Source organism: Parasteatoda tepidariorum, chromosome 9 (genome assembly GCF_982258835.1).
Source record: "Parasteatoda tepidariorum strain Cologne lab strain chromosome 9, Ptep-v5.0, whole genome shotgun sequence".
Classification (NCBI taxonomy): Eukaryota; Metazoa; Arthropoda; class Arachnida; order Araneae; family Theridiidae; genus Parasteatoda; species Parasteatoda tepidariorum.
The window spans coordinates 30,905,810-30,921,890 of NC_141763.1; the positions used below are offsets into that span (position 1 = coordinate 30,905,810).

The 16,081-nt window shown below is 28.3% G+C and overlaps 1 long non-coding RNA gene across 2 annotated transcripts; it reads right to left on the reverse strand.

The window, feature by feature from the left end:
• Positions 1-9,048: 9,048 nt before the first annotated feature.
• LOC147803481 (uncharacterized) lies at positions 9,049-14,934 on the reverse strand. Of its 2 annotated transcripts, none has more exons than XR_015429115.1 (4): positions 14,688-14,934; positions 10,710-10,881; positions 10,507-10,605; positions 9,049-9,209 (listed from the first exon to the last, which is right to left on the reverse strand). It is a non-coding gene; the product is annotated as an uncharacterized LOC147803481 (long non-coding RNA). The 2 variants fall into 2 exon arrangements; XR_015429114.1 differs by lacking the exon at positions 14,688-14,934 and adding an exon at positions 13,642-13,795.
• Between the last annotated feature and the right edge of the window lie 1,147 nt (positions 14,935-16,081).

Below are 16,081 nucleotides of genomic sequence, written 5' to 3' on the forward strand. Positions count from 1 at the left end.
CTTGCCGGGGTGTGATATATTTCTATTTTTATATATAACATCGAACATCAATTCATACAGAATTACAAACGTTTTTTTAAAGAAAATAGAACTGTTGTTCTTTTTTAAAGCCATGCATATTTTTCCAATATATTTAATAAAATAATAAATAAATGCAAAAACAATTTCACACATCAAACTGCTTTATTTTTCCATTTTTTGTCCTAGTTAGTCCGGCGCCAAGTCTTTTCTTTGTTGTGTCTCATAAAAGGATATATAAGTTTTCTTTGTCTCTTTTAATTTTTTCTGCAATAAAACTACTATTGGAGTAAATTTGTACGTTTGTTGGAAAGTTTTTCTTTTCTCTGGTCACAGCATTAATGTTTTAGGTTATAAATTTTAATTTGAAAAAGGCAAATCGTTAAAAAATGTAAATCATTTTACCTACTATTAAGTTATCCTTTTTAAGTGTTGGCTAAATGGCTTAATTTTTAAAACATTTTCAATACCAAAACCTTGATTTTTACTATACAACTACTTTTTATAATCTATTCCAAAGACAGTAGAAGTTGACAGCTACGAAATATCAATAAAAAATATGACTTTCAAAGCTATCGTTAAGCCTTAAATAAACATTAAATCATATTAATTTTTTTTAAATAATAAGGTTGTTAAAAATAAATAATACACGTAGCTGCTAGATTTGTATGCTTTTTTTTTAATCAATAACGATTCCCCGTGGTTGAATACTTTTCTTAGTCTAGTTCATGTCAAGTAAAATACATTTGACTACTACAATTAAAGTTTAAACATATAAATTTTTCTTTATTTTAAATTTATCTTTAAATCGCGATGATTCCCGAAAAAAGCGATTTTATTCTGTGAAAATATAAAATGAAGTGTTTTACAATTTATTTACGATGTAATCAAATCGATATTTGTTATTTTCTCTGTATATATTACTCAATGAAGGATTTTCAGCGGCTTTAACAATGTTGGCAATTATATTAAATTGTTCTTGAATTTTTCTCTTGAATAAAAAAAATATTTACGTTTGTTAAATTAAATATAAGAAGTAACACAAATTAAGTTTTAACATATTATTTGGCCCATTTATTTTAACAGTCTCACATTGTTTTATATCCAAACAGAACAGATATATTTGAACTAAAGCAATATTGATTATCTTGTATGAAATTAATACATTTCGTACCTAAAGGGCATAATTGCAACATTTGGTAAAGGCAAGAAAATTACTTGAAAAAAAAAAAGGTGGCCAGAGATTTGTTCTTAAAGATTTAATATTATCAATCGATGATAATCATCTTCAATAATAAATTTCAGTATTATTTTTTCATTGTTAAAAAAGGGGTTAGTAATCACTGGTCAGTAAAACCGATCCAGTAAAGTGCACTTCCGTGTTGAACTGTACTGTATTTAAAAACTTTAACTCATGTGAAATATTAGTTTATGTGAACTATGGGTTAATAAAATGTTTTAACGCAATTTCTTCTTTAGTAACTAGATTTACATTATATTAAGTTGTCTAGCGTCCTCCCAAACTAAAAAACTGGTTGTAAAATTTTAAAACGAATATTAAAAAATCCACTGCTTTTTTTTGTTTTTACTGTCTCCCCGCATCTAGATTCTCAAATGTGTCGCCTTCTGCCATTTTGATAGTAGGAACGGTTGCTGTTCTGAACGAATCGGTGTTCATTTTTGCAATTTGAAACTGAAATTATTCCTTTTCTTATGTTTGGTTTTTTAATTGATTTTTTTATGATATTGTGTTTATTATTTCAAAGATACTATTATCTACATTCCAAGTTGGGTGTCTGCGAATTTAACTTTTGTGCATTTAAAAATGATTCTTTACTATTAAAGAGTTAAAGGTTAATTGTAACTGACTCAGTTAGTTAGTTAGTTGGATTTTATTGGCACAAGAGCCAGAAATGGCTATGCTGCGCCAGGCACTAGGTCAATAGTCGGACTCTAGGTCAAACTACTGATTTATTATTTAAAGCAGAGAATATAGTCCAATAGTTTTGATGAACTTTAAAAGGTTGTGATGTATAGGGTCACCAAGTAAAGATTGAATATTAGGATAAAAGCTACCAAAAAGTTTGTTCCTCAAATGTTTGAATCGTTCGCAGTCGGTTAAAATATGTTTAATAGTAATGTCGACATGACCTAGAGAACAACTAGGTGCAGGTTCAGATTTTAGTAAATGCATGTGAGTAAAACGAGAATGTCCAATGCGCAGTCTATTGATAATAACCTGGGTTTTGCGATCAATATGTATTGTTTTAAAGTTGTCAAGATTAGGATAAATTTCGTGCAGTTTATTATTAGCTTGTTTATACCAATGTTCTTTCCAGGCCAGTTGTATTGTGCATTTACATATGCGTTTGAAATCAAGAGATGTTATAAGGTTATTGCTTACATTTTGGGTGGTTTTAGCCGTAATGTCAGCAAGGTCATTCCCCCTTATGCCAACATGTGATGGTATCCAACAAAAGTAGATATGGAAACCTTCACCACACAATTCTGTAAAACAACTTTGGATTTTACATATCATGGTGTTTCGCCCGGTGTGAGGAACACTTGATGTAAAACTGCGAGAGTCAGTATAAATTATCCACTTGCGGTAAGTTTGGTCAGAGATAAAATTTAGAGCGAGTAAAATAGCGTAGCATTCTGCAGTGAAAATTGATGCGCCTTGGTGCAATTGTTCAGATATAGTAAAAGTTTCAATAACCACACCACAACCAACATGGTTATCATGTTTTGAACCATCAGTGAAAATTGGTTTAAAATCATTATAATTATTGCGATGTTCATAAAATTTTTGGCTAAAAACACTAGAGTTGGTGTCAGATTTCTTGAAATTTCTAAAAATATCTAAGACACACATCGAGAGATTAACCCAAGGTGGGATAGCCTCTATATTAGTAAAAGCTGCGAAATTGAAAATATTAAAATCATTTAAAATTTTTATGATTCTTAACCCAAATGAAGGGATGTAAGATGGACGTGAAGAGAAATGAGTGGTAAATTGCGGATTGATGACACCTGAATACAACGGATGACGTGGATTTGATTTAATTTTGAAATAATAATCTAGGGACAGTTTAGAGCGACGAAAATAAAGAGATGGCTCGGAACATAACGCATACAGACTCTCAATTGGCGAAGTTCGAAACGCCCCCAACGATATTCTAAGACCTTGATGATGAATTGTGTCTAGATATTTTAAAACAGATGAACGAGCTGATGAATATACGGGAATGCCATAGTCTAGTTTTGAACGTATAACAGCACGATATATTTTAATCATTGCGTCCATGTCAGCCCCCCACGAACAATTAGTAAGAACTTTTAAAATATTTAATGAATTAGAGGTTTTTTTCCTAATGTAATTTATGTGAGGTTTAAATGTGAGTTTTGAATCAAATATCATTCCCAGGAATTTCGTTTCAGCAACAACAGGTATAACGCAACTATTTAGAATGATTTCCGGATGAGGATGTAGACCACGTTTGCGGCAAAAATGCATACAGTGAGTTTTTTGAGTAGATAATGTAAAACCATTTTCTGTCGTCCATACTAAAATTTTATTGACAGCTATTTGCATTTGTCGTTCAATAAGTGACATATCAGTAGATCGGCATGATATCCGAAAGTCATCAACAAACAATTCACCATAAACTGATGGAGGAAGTTGAAGTAAAATGTCGTTTATTTTTAAAATGAAAAGCGTCACGCTTAAAACGCTACCTTGAGGAACACCCTCTTCCTGGATAAAAATATCAGATAAAACAGAATTAATTTTTACCCTAAATGTTCTGTTTGATAAAAAACTTTTGATAAAATAGAACATGTTGCCACCGATTCCGCAATTAATAAGATCCCTAAGTATACCATACCGCCATGTTCTGTCATATGCCTTCTCCATATCGAAAAAAATTGAAACTAAATGTTGATTTTTTAAAAAGGCATGACGGATGTCTGTTTCAAGTCTTAGTAAATTGTCAAGAGTGCTTCGACCTTTACGGAAACCACTTTGGTATTCAGAAAGTTGATGTTGGGTTTCAAGTAGAAACATAAGGCGTCGATTCACCATTTTTTCAAGAAGCTTGCAAAGACAGCCGGTCAATGCAATAGGTCTATAGCTAGTAGTTTCTTCGGGGTTTTTTCCTGGCTTTAAAATGGGGATAACATAAGCAGTTGACCAGTTTTTTGGAAAAACTCTTTCGATCCAAATGCGATTATAAAGTTTACTAGCCCTTGATTCCCACATTGACTCTGATTGAGACTGGATCATTCCATTTATTTCAAAGGTGGGGAAAGTAGAAATTGCTGCGCATGCGCCGGATTTACTCTCACCAGGGTTGCCATAAGTAGTATTTTCAATAATACGTATGGTAAGTAATGTTTCACTAAAAATTAAAGATAAATAATTTTAATAATAAAATATAAAATAACATTTCTATATAGTATTTTTTTTAAAAAGTGTTGTACAGTCCGCAAAAAAAAAAAGATATCACCCTGAATAACTTTCGTTCTAATGATCCGATTTTCACGAACTAAGTGTCAATCTTAATGGTTCCTGGGGGTGACCTCAAATATGCTAATTAATTAGTGCTAACTATTAATTAAGTTACGAAATCAGACACAAAAACGTACTTTCTCTGAATAAACATGTATTTTTTTTTACATATTTGGAATCTAGACACTTGAATTAGGGGGGGTAGACAAAATTTTAAAACAATTGGGTCGTAAATTGGGTTGCAATAAAGGTTTATATATTTGGCGATAGTCCAGAAAACCGCCAAAAAAAGTCGCCTGCGCAAATAAATATTTTAAGATAAACCTTGACTGATTCAAAAAAGAAACGCTTAATTTTACTAGGTTGCTAGGCAACCAATTTCTGACTGTAAAAAAATTGAAATAATGTTTTGTGATTGCTCTGAGAGTTTTAATTAATAGTTAATAGAAAACACCTCGAAATTTCTAGGCAATAGACAATTTTTAAGTTCATTTATGTCCAAAAAGCAAAAATAAATAAATAAATAAATAAAATAAAAAATTATTTTAATCTCTTTTGAAAAGAAAATTTGAATCGATTTATAAGTTTTCAGAATTTAAACACATGAACTTTTTATCTGATATTATTTAGATTATGATATTTTTGCTATGTTTATTCGAGGATTTCATACTAAAATCAAATTAACATAACTTATAATAGCTATATACAAAATTTTAGGGATAATGATTTTTACAGCTTTAATCGAGTCTTCTAGGCATTAAAGTTTGAAGAAAAAAAAAGTGCATGAAAAATAAAATGTAGATTGTATAGTAATTCTAATGCACACAAGGTTTCTATTCACAAGGTTTTCTGTAATTTACGATTTCTTTTTTCTATAACTCAATGAATTGCTGAATGTTTAGTGGCATTTTAAAAACATTGAAATATGTTATGTTTAAGAATAAGATATTGAAATAATATGTTGCATATTGTATGATTCATTGTTTAAAAAATTGCTTCATTTTGCTAGATATTTACGTTACATGGTTTTCTTTGGATAAAGATGATTAGCAAATAGCATCCACATGTTTCGATACATTCTGAAACTTACGTTCGCATATTCTTCTATTACGATAAGCTACATTTACCACCAAATACTGCTACTATGATTATTTTTGTTATATATATATCAGATATATATATATATATATATATATATATCTGATATGATACTCTCTTTTTAAATAGAGCTCGTAAGGCCCTTAAGATACTGAAATGGGGGCACGAAAACTTAAAAGATTTTCTTTTTCCTAATGCCCGCCTGTGTTAACATCAGTCAATTCAGGCATCTACAGGGCGACAGATATCTGTGTGGCCTAAGGATTCCTAACGAGCATCAAACATTCTCAAAATTAAGTGTTCATTCACTGGAAAATTTAGTGTTTATTCAATTTAAGAACTGTTCCTTCACTTGGTTATCTTACTACTTATTATTTAAACCACCAAAAGCTTAAAACAATATTATGTAAGTTATCTAAATTTTTTTTACATAATTTGCATTTAATAACAAATATGTCGACATGCATTTAATAACAAATACGTCATTTAGCTAAAATTACAAATTTTGAAATTTTTATGATTTTTTTTTAAAGACAAGCTAAGCTTAAGTATTCCTTCACTGGTTAGTTTACCCTATAAGATTTTGAGAAATTTGCGATGTTGTGAGAGATGCTTAAAAATGTTGACTGCGTATTTTTATTAATATTTATAAAATATATATTCAAGAAATTGATGAATATTTTATTCCAAATTTATTCATTCGTATGTATATTATTGAAATTTTATCAGTTATTGAGAAAAAAAAATAATCACATTAAAGAAGCACAATCTGTTGTATAATCATATTCTATCAGAAGCATGCTTTTATAAAACTCCACATTCTCTGAATAAAATGTATTTTATTCAATAAAATGTTTTATTCAAATTTCTTTACTAAATTGCAAATAGAATTTTAGACGACTAAAGAAGAAACGTCATATTTTATAGCTTAAAAAAATAAAAATGAAAAGATAAGCAAACGATTATTAGCGAAAAAAATATGAATGAAATTTTATGCTAAGCGCGCGAAGTCAAGTTCCTCGCAAGTTTATCACATTTTAATATTAATCGCTCCATTTAATCATTTCTTCATTGTCGCCAAATTATTTTTTTAAAAATAATTAATTTTAATTTTTCTCAGCTTCTAATAAATAAAAACAGTTGAAACTTTAGATTTTTCAATTGAAAAATATATAGATTAATATGGTATAAAAAAATTCATACCTTATAATTCAAAAATTTTTCATCCTTAATTTAATTAAATAATAAAAAATAATTAACAATTATTAAAAATTATTTTTTTCGTGAAATTATCTTTGGGTAAATGAGTTTTATGACTGGGTGAAATTTTCTTCGAATTGCTTTATTAGTTTTTAAAATATGACTAAAAACGTAAAAAGTGAAATTAACATTAAGGGGTACGAACTTTGGATCGCTCTCCTGACCAAACTATGGGGACCATATTTCCCAGATTGCGGCTACCCCCTATATTTTGAAGGTTAAGAATCCAAATATCTAAAAAAAAATACATGTTTATTCAGAGAAAGTACGTTTTTGTGTCTGATTTCGTAACTTAATTAATAGTTAGCACTAATTAATTAGCATATTTGAGGTCACCCCCAGGAACCATTAAGATTAACACTTAGTTCGTGAAAATCCGATCATTAGAACGAAAGTTATTCAGGGTGATATCTTTTTTTTTTTGCCGACTGTACAAATGTTTTTTTTTAATTAATTTTTATATCAAAGAGAAGTGCCACTCTAGTTTTTTGAAGTAAAAAGCGATTTTTGAAATAAGACTACTGGATACATCTCGATTTTTACAGTGACCATGATAAACTGTTAGATATGGAAGCCACAAACTAAATGCAAATTATTCAAGCCTGGCGATGTTTTAAATAGCAGTCGCCGTGGAAATCAAGCTGTACCACTAACCGTTCGTTTTGTACTAGTCACTTTATCTAGTGATGATTGTAAGAAATAAAAGTTGATTTATTCCTAGTTTGTAGATTATAATGTAATATAACTTGCTTTTTGTGCAACCAAAACAGACTTTACGCTTTTTCTTCCTATGTAGAATATGTTATGAAAATGGGATTTTTTTTTAATGTTTGATAAATCATTTACAATGCACAAGAGACATTTATGATACACACAATTCTTTTTAGACAAAATTGTTGATTTGAATCTTTGTTACTACGCGTTCACCTGAAGTTAAAGTGCACAAAAGGGAAAATATAATTGTTTTTCTATTTCAAAATTATTTTATTCTTAGTAATATATCCTTTCCCAGATAGCAATATAAGGTTTTTTTCACCCAACAAAAACCTTTTCATGTAAACCTGAAAAGGGTTTTTATACGGTTTACATGTAAACCCTCTAACCTTAAAACGAGGTCTGCGACAATCTGCTCTATTCTACGCACATTACCCTAATCCAAAACCTTAGAAAAAAACCTTCTACATAACAACCATAAAACGAGGTTGTCTTAAGGTTTTCAAGCGGGAAAAAAACCTTGAATAAAGCTAGTTCTAAGATGAAAATCATCTTAAATCTACGTAATTATAAGGTTTTCGTTTGCAGCGTTTCGTATGCTCAGCTAAAATCTACCTTGTCATGAGATTTTCATTGACAATGCAATTTAATACTATTGCTAGTGTACGTCAGCTAAAACGTCATTCTGAACGTGATGTCATCTCTCCCACGATTGTATGACAGCGCGTTTTATTATTTGTTTTATATTTTTCTTCTTATAGCTTCTCAGTCCGAGGTAAATTCTCCTTTCCATCATTTTTGCTTGATTATTTTGGGGGAAATAGTCATTTTTAATCAGTCTAACTTACTTTGCTGTAAGAACTGAGCGAAAAAATTCCAAATATTTCTTCTTTGAGCTAAAAAAGAATGTTTGCATATTTCCCTACGTATAAGAAATTTCCTTGTTCATGAAGTTTATAAATATTGTTTATATATTTAAATTTTAAACTCACTTCTTTAATACTGATTTTTATTTTAAAGTTCCTGTTAAAATTGATAATCACCAGGAAGTCATTAAAAATGATAAAAATTAAGATTTAAATGCTAAAATAGTTCAAATTTTTGTTCAACAAAATAAGAATGTTAAAAATATTTGAATTTTTTTTTTTTTGCAACGCTTATATTTTAAATCAATAAATTGGACACACAGAAAAATTACCTTAATTTTTAAGTATATAACAGGATAAAACAAAATTTAAACATTTAATTCATAGTGCTAACAACTGGCATTAATATTATTTTCTTTGATATTATGGAAAAGCATTTTTTTTTGTCTAGATAAATGGGACACTTCTTAAAATATTATCTATAGAAAATAAAAGCCAGTTTTTATATTTTGTAGCTCAAATAGGTTAAAAATTTCTCAAAAACAATTGGATTTCAAATGTAGAAAATACAATAGCAATAAATAGATTTTTAAACAAATATTTATTCCATAAATAATTGTTGTATCAAATAAAAAATTACACATCAATATAAAAATAAAAAATATGTCGAAGCAAAAATAAAAAATGAAGTTGTCAAACATTCAGAACATTCAGCAACTGTGGTTATTCCAGCTCTCGTTTCCCTGAAAAATAAAATGGGAAAATTTACATCAGTGGAATTGAAACTACACTGTAAAAACAAACAGAAACCCTGTATTAATCATATTATAGAAGATCTCTGATTAGTAGAAAATTTCTTCGTGCTACTGGAAAAAAAAATAGTAAATGAATTTTTTTGAAACAAAAACTGTTAAAAAAATCTTTGTAAATAAGATTTTTTCTTCCTGCATATCAGATCATACACAGTTCGGTAAAAGTCTGTACAGTTGATATCTAAAATTTTTATTTTGATTGTGGATCAAGAGATGGTGTTTACCATAGAAATTAGAATTGTGGTTGTCTTGTCATCTCATGAGAAGCGAGAGAACTTCATGCCCATTATGTGTGTTGATCATTGTAAAGGGTTGTGGAAAACAGGTTTCGTTGTTCTCTGGCTTGAGCTGAACTTGTTGAATATAATGTTTGTTGTTATTTCGATATCAAAGTTTTTAGTCGTCGAAGAGTAAAGACTTTGAACAAACCAAATAAATATGCATAATAATTCAGATCAAAACATTTTACAGTAAATTTGTTTTTTTTTTTTTCGTAATTTGAAAAAAAAAGGTAATTTTTTTATAGAAATTTCTATAGGAAAACTACAAAAATCTTTTTAAACAGATTTTTTTAGTGAAATACGAGGAAAAAAAACAATTGCACCAGAATCTGTCTATGAAGTTATACTGTGACTCCGTTAATAATTTAAACATGAAACTAATCAATAAAAATAAATAAAAGTATTCGCGCATCCTGTCCATATACAATAAAATAATAAGTCTACTCCTGAGTTTGTTTGCGTGCCTACTTGTAAGCATTTCAGAGCTACAGAATTTAGTTTGATTTCAAATTTCCACATGAATTCGCTAAATTCATAGAGTAATTTTTAAAATTTTGATCGGATTTCATTTTACAGTAAATTTAAGATTTTCAAATACTTTTATAAGATTATCATTTAACTGTTATTGGAATTTTTATATTAATTTAAATGTAATATCACACATAATTAATAAATAATAGCAGGTATTTTTATTACCATTAATGAATTATTAACAATGAAAAAAAATTTCTTAAAAGTATATATTTTTAAACGTCACTACAAAAAGATTTTACACAAATAAAACTCTTCATTTTTTTTTCATAATTTATAATTGCCAATAATTTAAAATATCAACTACAAGTTTTTTATATATAAAGAAAAATATATATTAATGAACTAAAATTATATATTAATGTACTATTAAATTTATCTGCTCAATAATATTTTAAAAACAAAATAAAACATACCTTCTCCCTTTTCTAAATTTGGCTTGTGAAAGCCAGTCACTTTTAAGGCTTCTTTAAAATAGTTTTCTTTAAATGTATCAAAAGACTGGATGCAAACATCTAAAAAAAGTGAATAAATGAATAAATGCGAATGAAATTTTATAATTCTTCTGTGTATATATATATATATATATATATATATATATATATATATTATTAGTTACCTCTAATCATCTTGTAAATGTCAGTCTTTTCAAAAGAGTTTTTCAATTGTCCACTTTAACTTTTTCCAGTTAAACTGTAGCAGATGGCCACCTCATCTGTTATTAACCCTCTAAGAAGATTTGCCACAAAGGCCATACAGTCTTTACCATGGCAGCTAAACATGAAATCTTTCTAAAAAACATAAAACATTTTTAATTCTTTCATTTTCTGATGGAAATCCAATTTTTTTTTTCTTGTTTAATGAAAAAGTTGTGTATTGAGTAGAAATTTCCGTACGAAATTACAAAAATGTGAAACGCTCAGTCGGATTAAGAAAATTTTTAAAGTACTTAATTGATATAGAAAAACAAGCAATTTTTCAAACAAAATTACTTAAGTGAATAGCGTTGGGTAGAGGACTCAAGAATTGCCCTTCAATTTACAAAAAAGAAAATCTTTGACACTTTTTTAATTTTAGAAAAAAATTCAACATTGTACCAGATAATTAGCGTAGAAATATAACGTTAAATCTCGTTTTATTTTAAAATTTTGTTTTTTCTTCAAAAATACAGGAAACAATTGACAATTTTTCAGAATCAGATGGTCAAATAAAATTTTAATGTATTTAAATGAATATGAAAACAGGGCATTAAATTGCAGATTACAGACAAATTCAATACTATCTAATACTTAGATACAGTTGGGGTTATCCGTGGTATTTTACTAATGATCGCAGAAACTGTTCCTGACTGAGTATTTTATTACACGGTAATGATTAGTGGTTTATAATAACAGAGTATTATTATGAACCACTTAAAACAGGATTAAAAAGGGTAGTTCCCTAAAATAATAAATCTGTTGTTCTAAACCAGGGCTTTCCAACTTAGATGAGGCCGGGGGCCACAATTAAAAACACAAATGGCGGGCCGCAACTTTATCAAAATTTTATACAGGACTCTTTTATGTTTGAAGGAACATTAAATATTTCTGTCAGATTTTTACCAAGCTGTACAAAACAAAACTATTGAATTACAAATTAAAATAAGAAGTAGATTTTTAAAAATATCAAACTGCATATTAAATGATTCAGGCTACAATAACTTTAATGTGCAGCTATGTATTAAACAATTGATGTGCAACAGATATCAAGTTGTTAAGACATAAAACTTATACAGTAGCACACAAAATGTTCAATGAGAAAATTGAGGTTTGTCTACTGCAATCACCTGATAATAGATATGTGCATTTTAAATTTATAAATGTGTGCGTAAATATTTTCGCCGAAATTGAGTGGTTTCAAAAAGTTAAAACGGAGAATTTCTTCGAGAAAATTTCTGAAAATTTCTGCTAAATTATATTCACAAAATACAAAAAAAAAAAAAAAAGAAATAAAAAAGAGCAACATTCACGATTATTTTTGTATTTGAATAAATATTTTCTTGAATGCAAAACCTGAGAAATAAATATTTTTGCACCGCTGGTATGTAAAATTTCATTGAAACGAAGAAATTAGGTTTTTGTTAACTAGAAAAGTATTCTAAACCCATACAGATTTTGTACGAAAATTTCCCACAAAAAAAAATAACTAATATATTTTAGTTCCCGGGCCACGAAAAAAGGCTTCGCGGGCCGGATGCGGCCCCCGGGCCGCCAGTTGGAAACCGCTGTTCTAAACCGTGACCCAAACTTGGTTCAAGGGCCTTATCTTAAATATCCTAATTTATTATTGTAGACTACATTTTAAATTATAAAACCAGACAACAATAAAAAAGTGTTTCGTTGAAAAAACATGCCTCCTTTTAGTAGGATTTCAATTCCTGCCTTTAAATTGGTTGTCACAATATTAAAAATATGGTTCCAATAGTTTAGGTAGGAGAAGGATCGAAAGTTTGGGTCAACCTTTAATGTCAATTTAATTCTTTGCGATTTTCACGTTCAAATAAATCTAAACTTTTTTCGCAAAATTATAAAAGTAATTAATTTAAGCGACGGTGTGCATGCATCCCGATAAGACGTTTAGTCTGAATTCGCGCACTAGCTAGTCGGGAAGGGGTTAACATTTCGATTTATGATGACTTCCTATCAGCCAATAATGTGGCAATAAATTGTGCTAATAGTGGACAGAAAGCGATTAAAATATGTTTTGACATATAGCACAGAGTTCCAATTCTAAATTGAACATTCCTGCTACTAGGAAAAAAAGTCACATTTTCGATAGAAGATTATTCCTATAAGCAATAAATTCTACTTATAGTGGTTAGAAAACGAATAAAACACATATTATTCTGTCTAGAAATTAATGAGCTTAAGCTAATTGGAAAGTTACCGAAATTTAAATTGCAATCTTCTAGCCTTAAATAAACTCGAAAGTGCGCGAAGAAAGCATTATAAATGCTACGTTTGGCAAAACTCAGATTCAAACACACACAGTAATACACAGTTTGGATTTTAAAATCCTGATAAGTAGTCTGAAGCGTCATAAAAATTTTAATATGAATAAATCTCCAATTTGGGAAATATTATTTTTATTAGTTGAGCTATATTTTCATATTAATGCAAGTTTAATTAACGCTAGTATTAATTTCATTTTTTAATAGTTATTTAAATTGTACTTTTTGCTTTTTTTTGCAATGTCTCTGGAACTATTTACATGAATCTTCAGGCAACGCGTACATCCAAAAAAAAATTAATGTCAAATAATAATAAGAGTAATAAATTAAAATATTGATAGTTAAATTTAAATTATAGTTTCAGTGTTTACTTAAAATTTATTGAAATTAAGAAGAGAGCATAATAATCAATGTCCCTTAGGTTGTGTCGTCCCAAGCATAAATTTAAGTTTTAGATTTCTAAGTTAAATGGTAATATTAATTGATAATCTTAAAAAAAATAACAATACGTAAATTAAATACTTAATAAAGAAAATGAAATACAATCTAACGGTGTACCTACTTTTTTTGTTGAAAAGAAAATCGAATATCTTTAACTTGAAACAATATAACAGAATGTCAATAAAACTTAAACTCCAATTTCAATTTTAATTGCGAAAGCAAACTCCAAGAGTGATAATGATCACCAGCAGTAATATTAGTGCTTTTTTGCGCATGACGTAAGTTTTTAAGACATTATTATTGGATGGAGGGGAATCAGGTTTACAATAATTTTCTAATGTTAAATTTAGTGAGATTGTTTCTTTTTTCTTTTTATTATTATTTTTAATCGAATGAGAATTTTGAAGTTTGAACATAAAGTATTGCCTTAAAGTTTCAGTACAGCAGGGCTAATAGAAGTTTTTCTAGTTTTTTAAAGAACTTTTTTTCAAAGTTTATTTATTGCTTTTCCGTTTTCATTTTATGTATTTTAGATATATAGTTGTTAGCTAATACAAATAAGACGTTAAAAGGAAAAGTAGAGGTTTAAAAGACCAGATTTTTTAAACGACTTGAGTAAAATTTAATTAAGCTGACTTTTAGCCTCCCCTCCTCCTTTAGAAAAACGTGTTTTTTCTTATATCACTTCCTTTTACATTTTAATACTAATTTTTTATTTTCAACAGTGTTTTGTTGAAAATGCATATAAAAAAAATTTTCACTCTGAAAAACTGATGCAAATTATCAGCAATGGTTAAACATTTACGTACCTGTTAACTCATAAACTTTTTAGAGACTCATAAACTTTTTACTGTAGTTGCAAATTGTTTGATTGTCAGTTTGACAAATTTATTTCAAAATTATATGTAAAATCTCTACGTACAAATAACATATCTACAAGACTTGATTGTAATTGAATAATACCAAAACTAAACATTCAAACAATTATTTATATACACCTCACATAAATGATATTAAATACAGTTCTTCATGCCTGAAACCTTTTAATTTTGAACCCAATCTAGGAGACAATGGAATACATTTGTCAAGTATTAAGACCATCTTGTGCTTTTATGAAAATTTGTTTCGATAAAATTTCACCACATTTGCGTTCAGGAAATCTCTTACTGTTAGCCCGACGTCAAAGGGATCTCTCACACCAGGATGAGTTGGCCGCTTGCGTCATTTTTTGTCGCTGCTGGTAGACTGGGGCTGACCATCAGTTAGTTATATACAATTCAACTAGTCGCTGTCCAGAATTAGGTGTCGATTACAATTTTAATTTATTCTAAATAATGATTGAACAAAAATAAATTACTAGAAATCAAAAACGATTACAAGCATTAATTACATTAGAAAAATGCTAATACAATTTAATTAGCTATTTTGTTTTCGATAAAGAAAGAAATTCTTGAATATAATTTTATAAATAAATAAATTTTATTCTTCAAAAATAAAATAATCAGAATTTATAACTTTTTAATTTCACGGTTAAATTGTAAATAAAGTACTAAAAATAAAAACACTATATGAATAAAAAATAAGATTTATAAATATACAGATACATCCACTAATGCACTTAATATATTTTTAACTCTACCAAGTGAAATAGAGTTGAAAAATTCAACCTTATAACATTGATCGGTAAAAATTCAATTGATATTATTGAAATTTTATACAGTGTGCAAAAATTTAACGGACCATCCTGAATAACTTTTTATCTAATGATCAGATCTTCACGTTCTAGGACTATAACCTCAAAAATGCTTATTACTTAGTGCAGACGATATTTTAAGTTACGAAATCAGACAAAAATCGTACTTTCTCTAAATAATTTCTTTTTCTCTCCAACTAATTTAGATTTCTGACCCCCAAAATCTAGAGGTTAGCCGCAATCAAGGAAATATGGTCTAAATAGTTTGGCCAGGAGCTCGGTCCAACAGTTGATTCCCATAATGTTAATTTTACTTTTTGCGTATTTCACCATATTTCAAGAGCTTTTTAAGCGAATTGAAAAATATTTGCACACATTTATGAAATTCGTTTATCCATTATGTTATGGAAGAAGTATATTTTAGTAAATATTTTTATTATTATTTTATAAAGTAATAGTCGGAAAAATTTTAAATTATGAGGTATGTATTTTTTTACATCCTTTAGAAATAGGTAATTTTACATGGCAGAATATAAAATTTGAGCAAAATCGGTTAAATTGTTTCTGAGAAATCGAATTTTAAATATACGCAGGAACAATTCAACCGATTTAACTCAACTTTGTGTTTTGCCATGCAAAATTACCTACATTAAAATTTAATAAGAAGTTGTATGCCTTACAATTCAAAATTTTTACAGCTATTATTTAATAACATAATAAAAAATAATAAATGCCTACGAAAAATAATTTTTTGCGTGTAATTGTCTTTAGAATAACGAATTTTTAAATTCTGTTCAAAATTTTTCAACTTGTTTAAAAAGATCTGGATATATCGCGAAAGACGCAAAAAGTAAAATTACAATTAAGG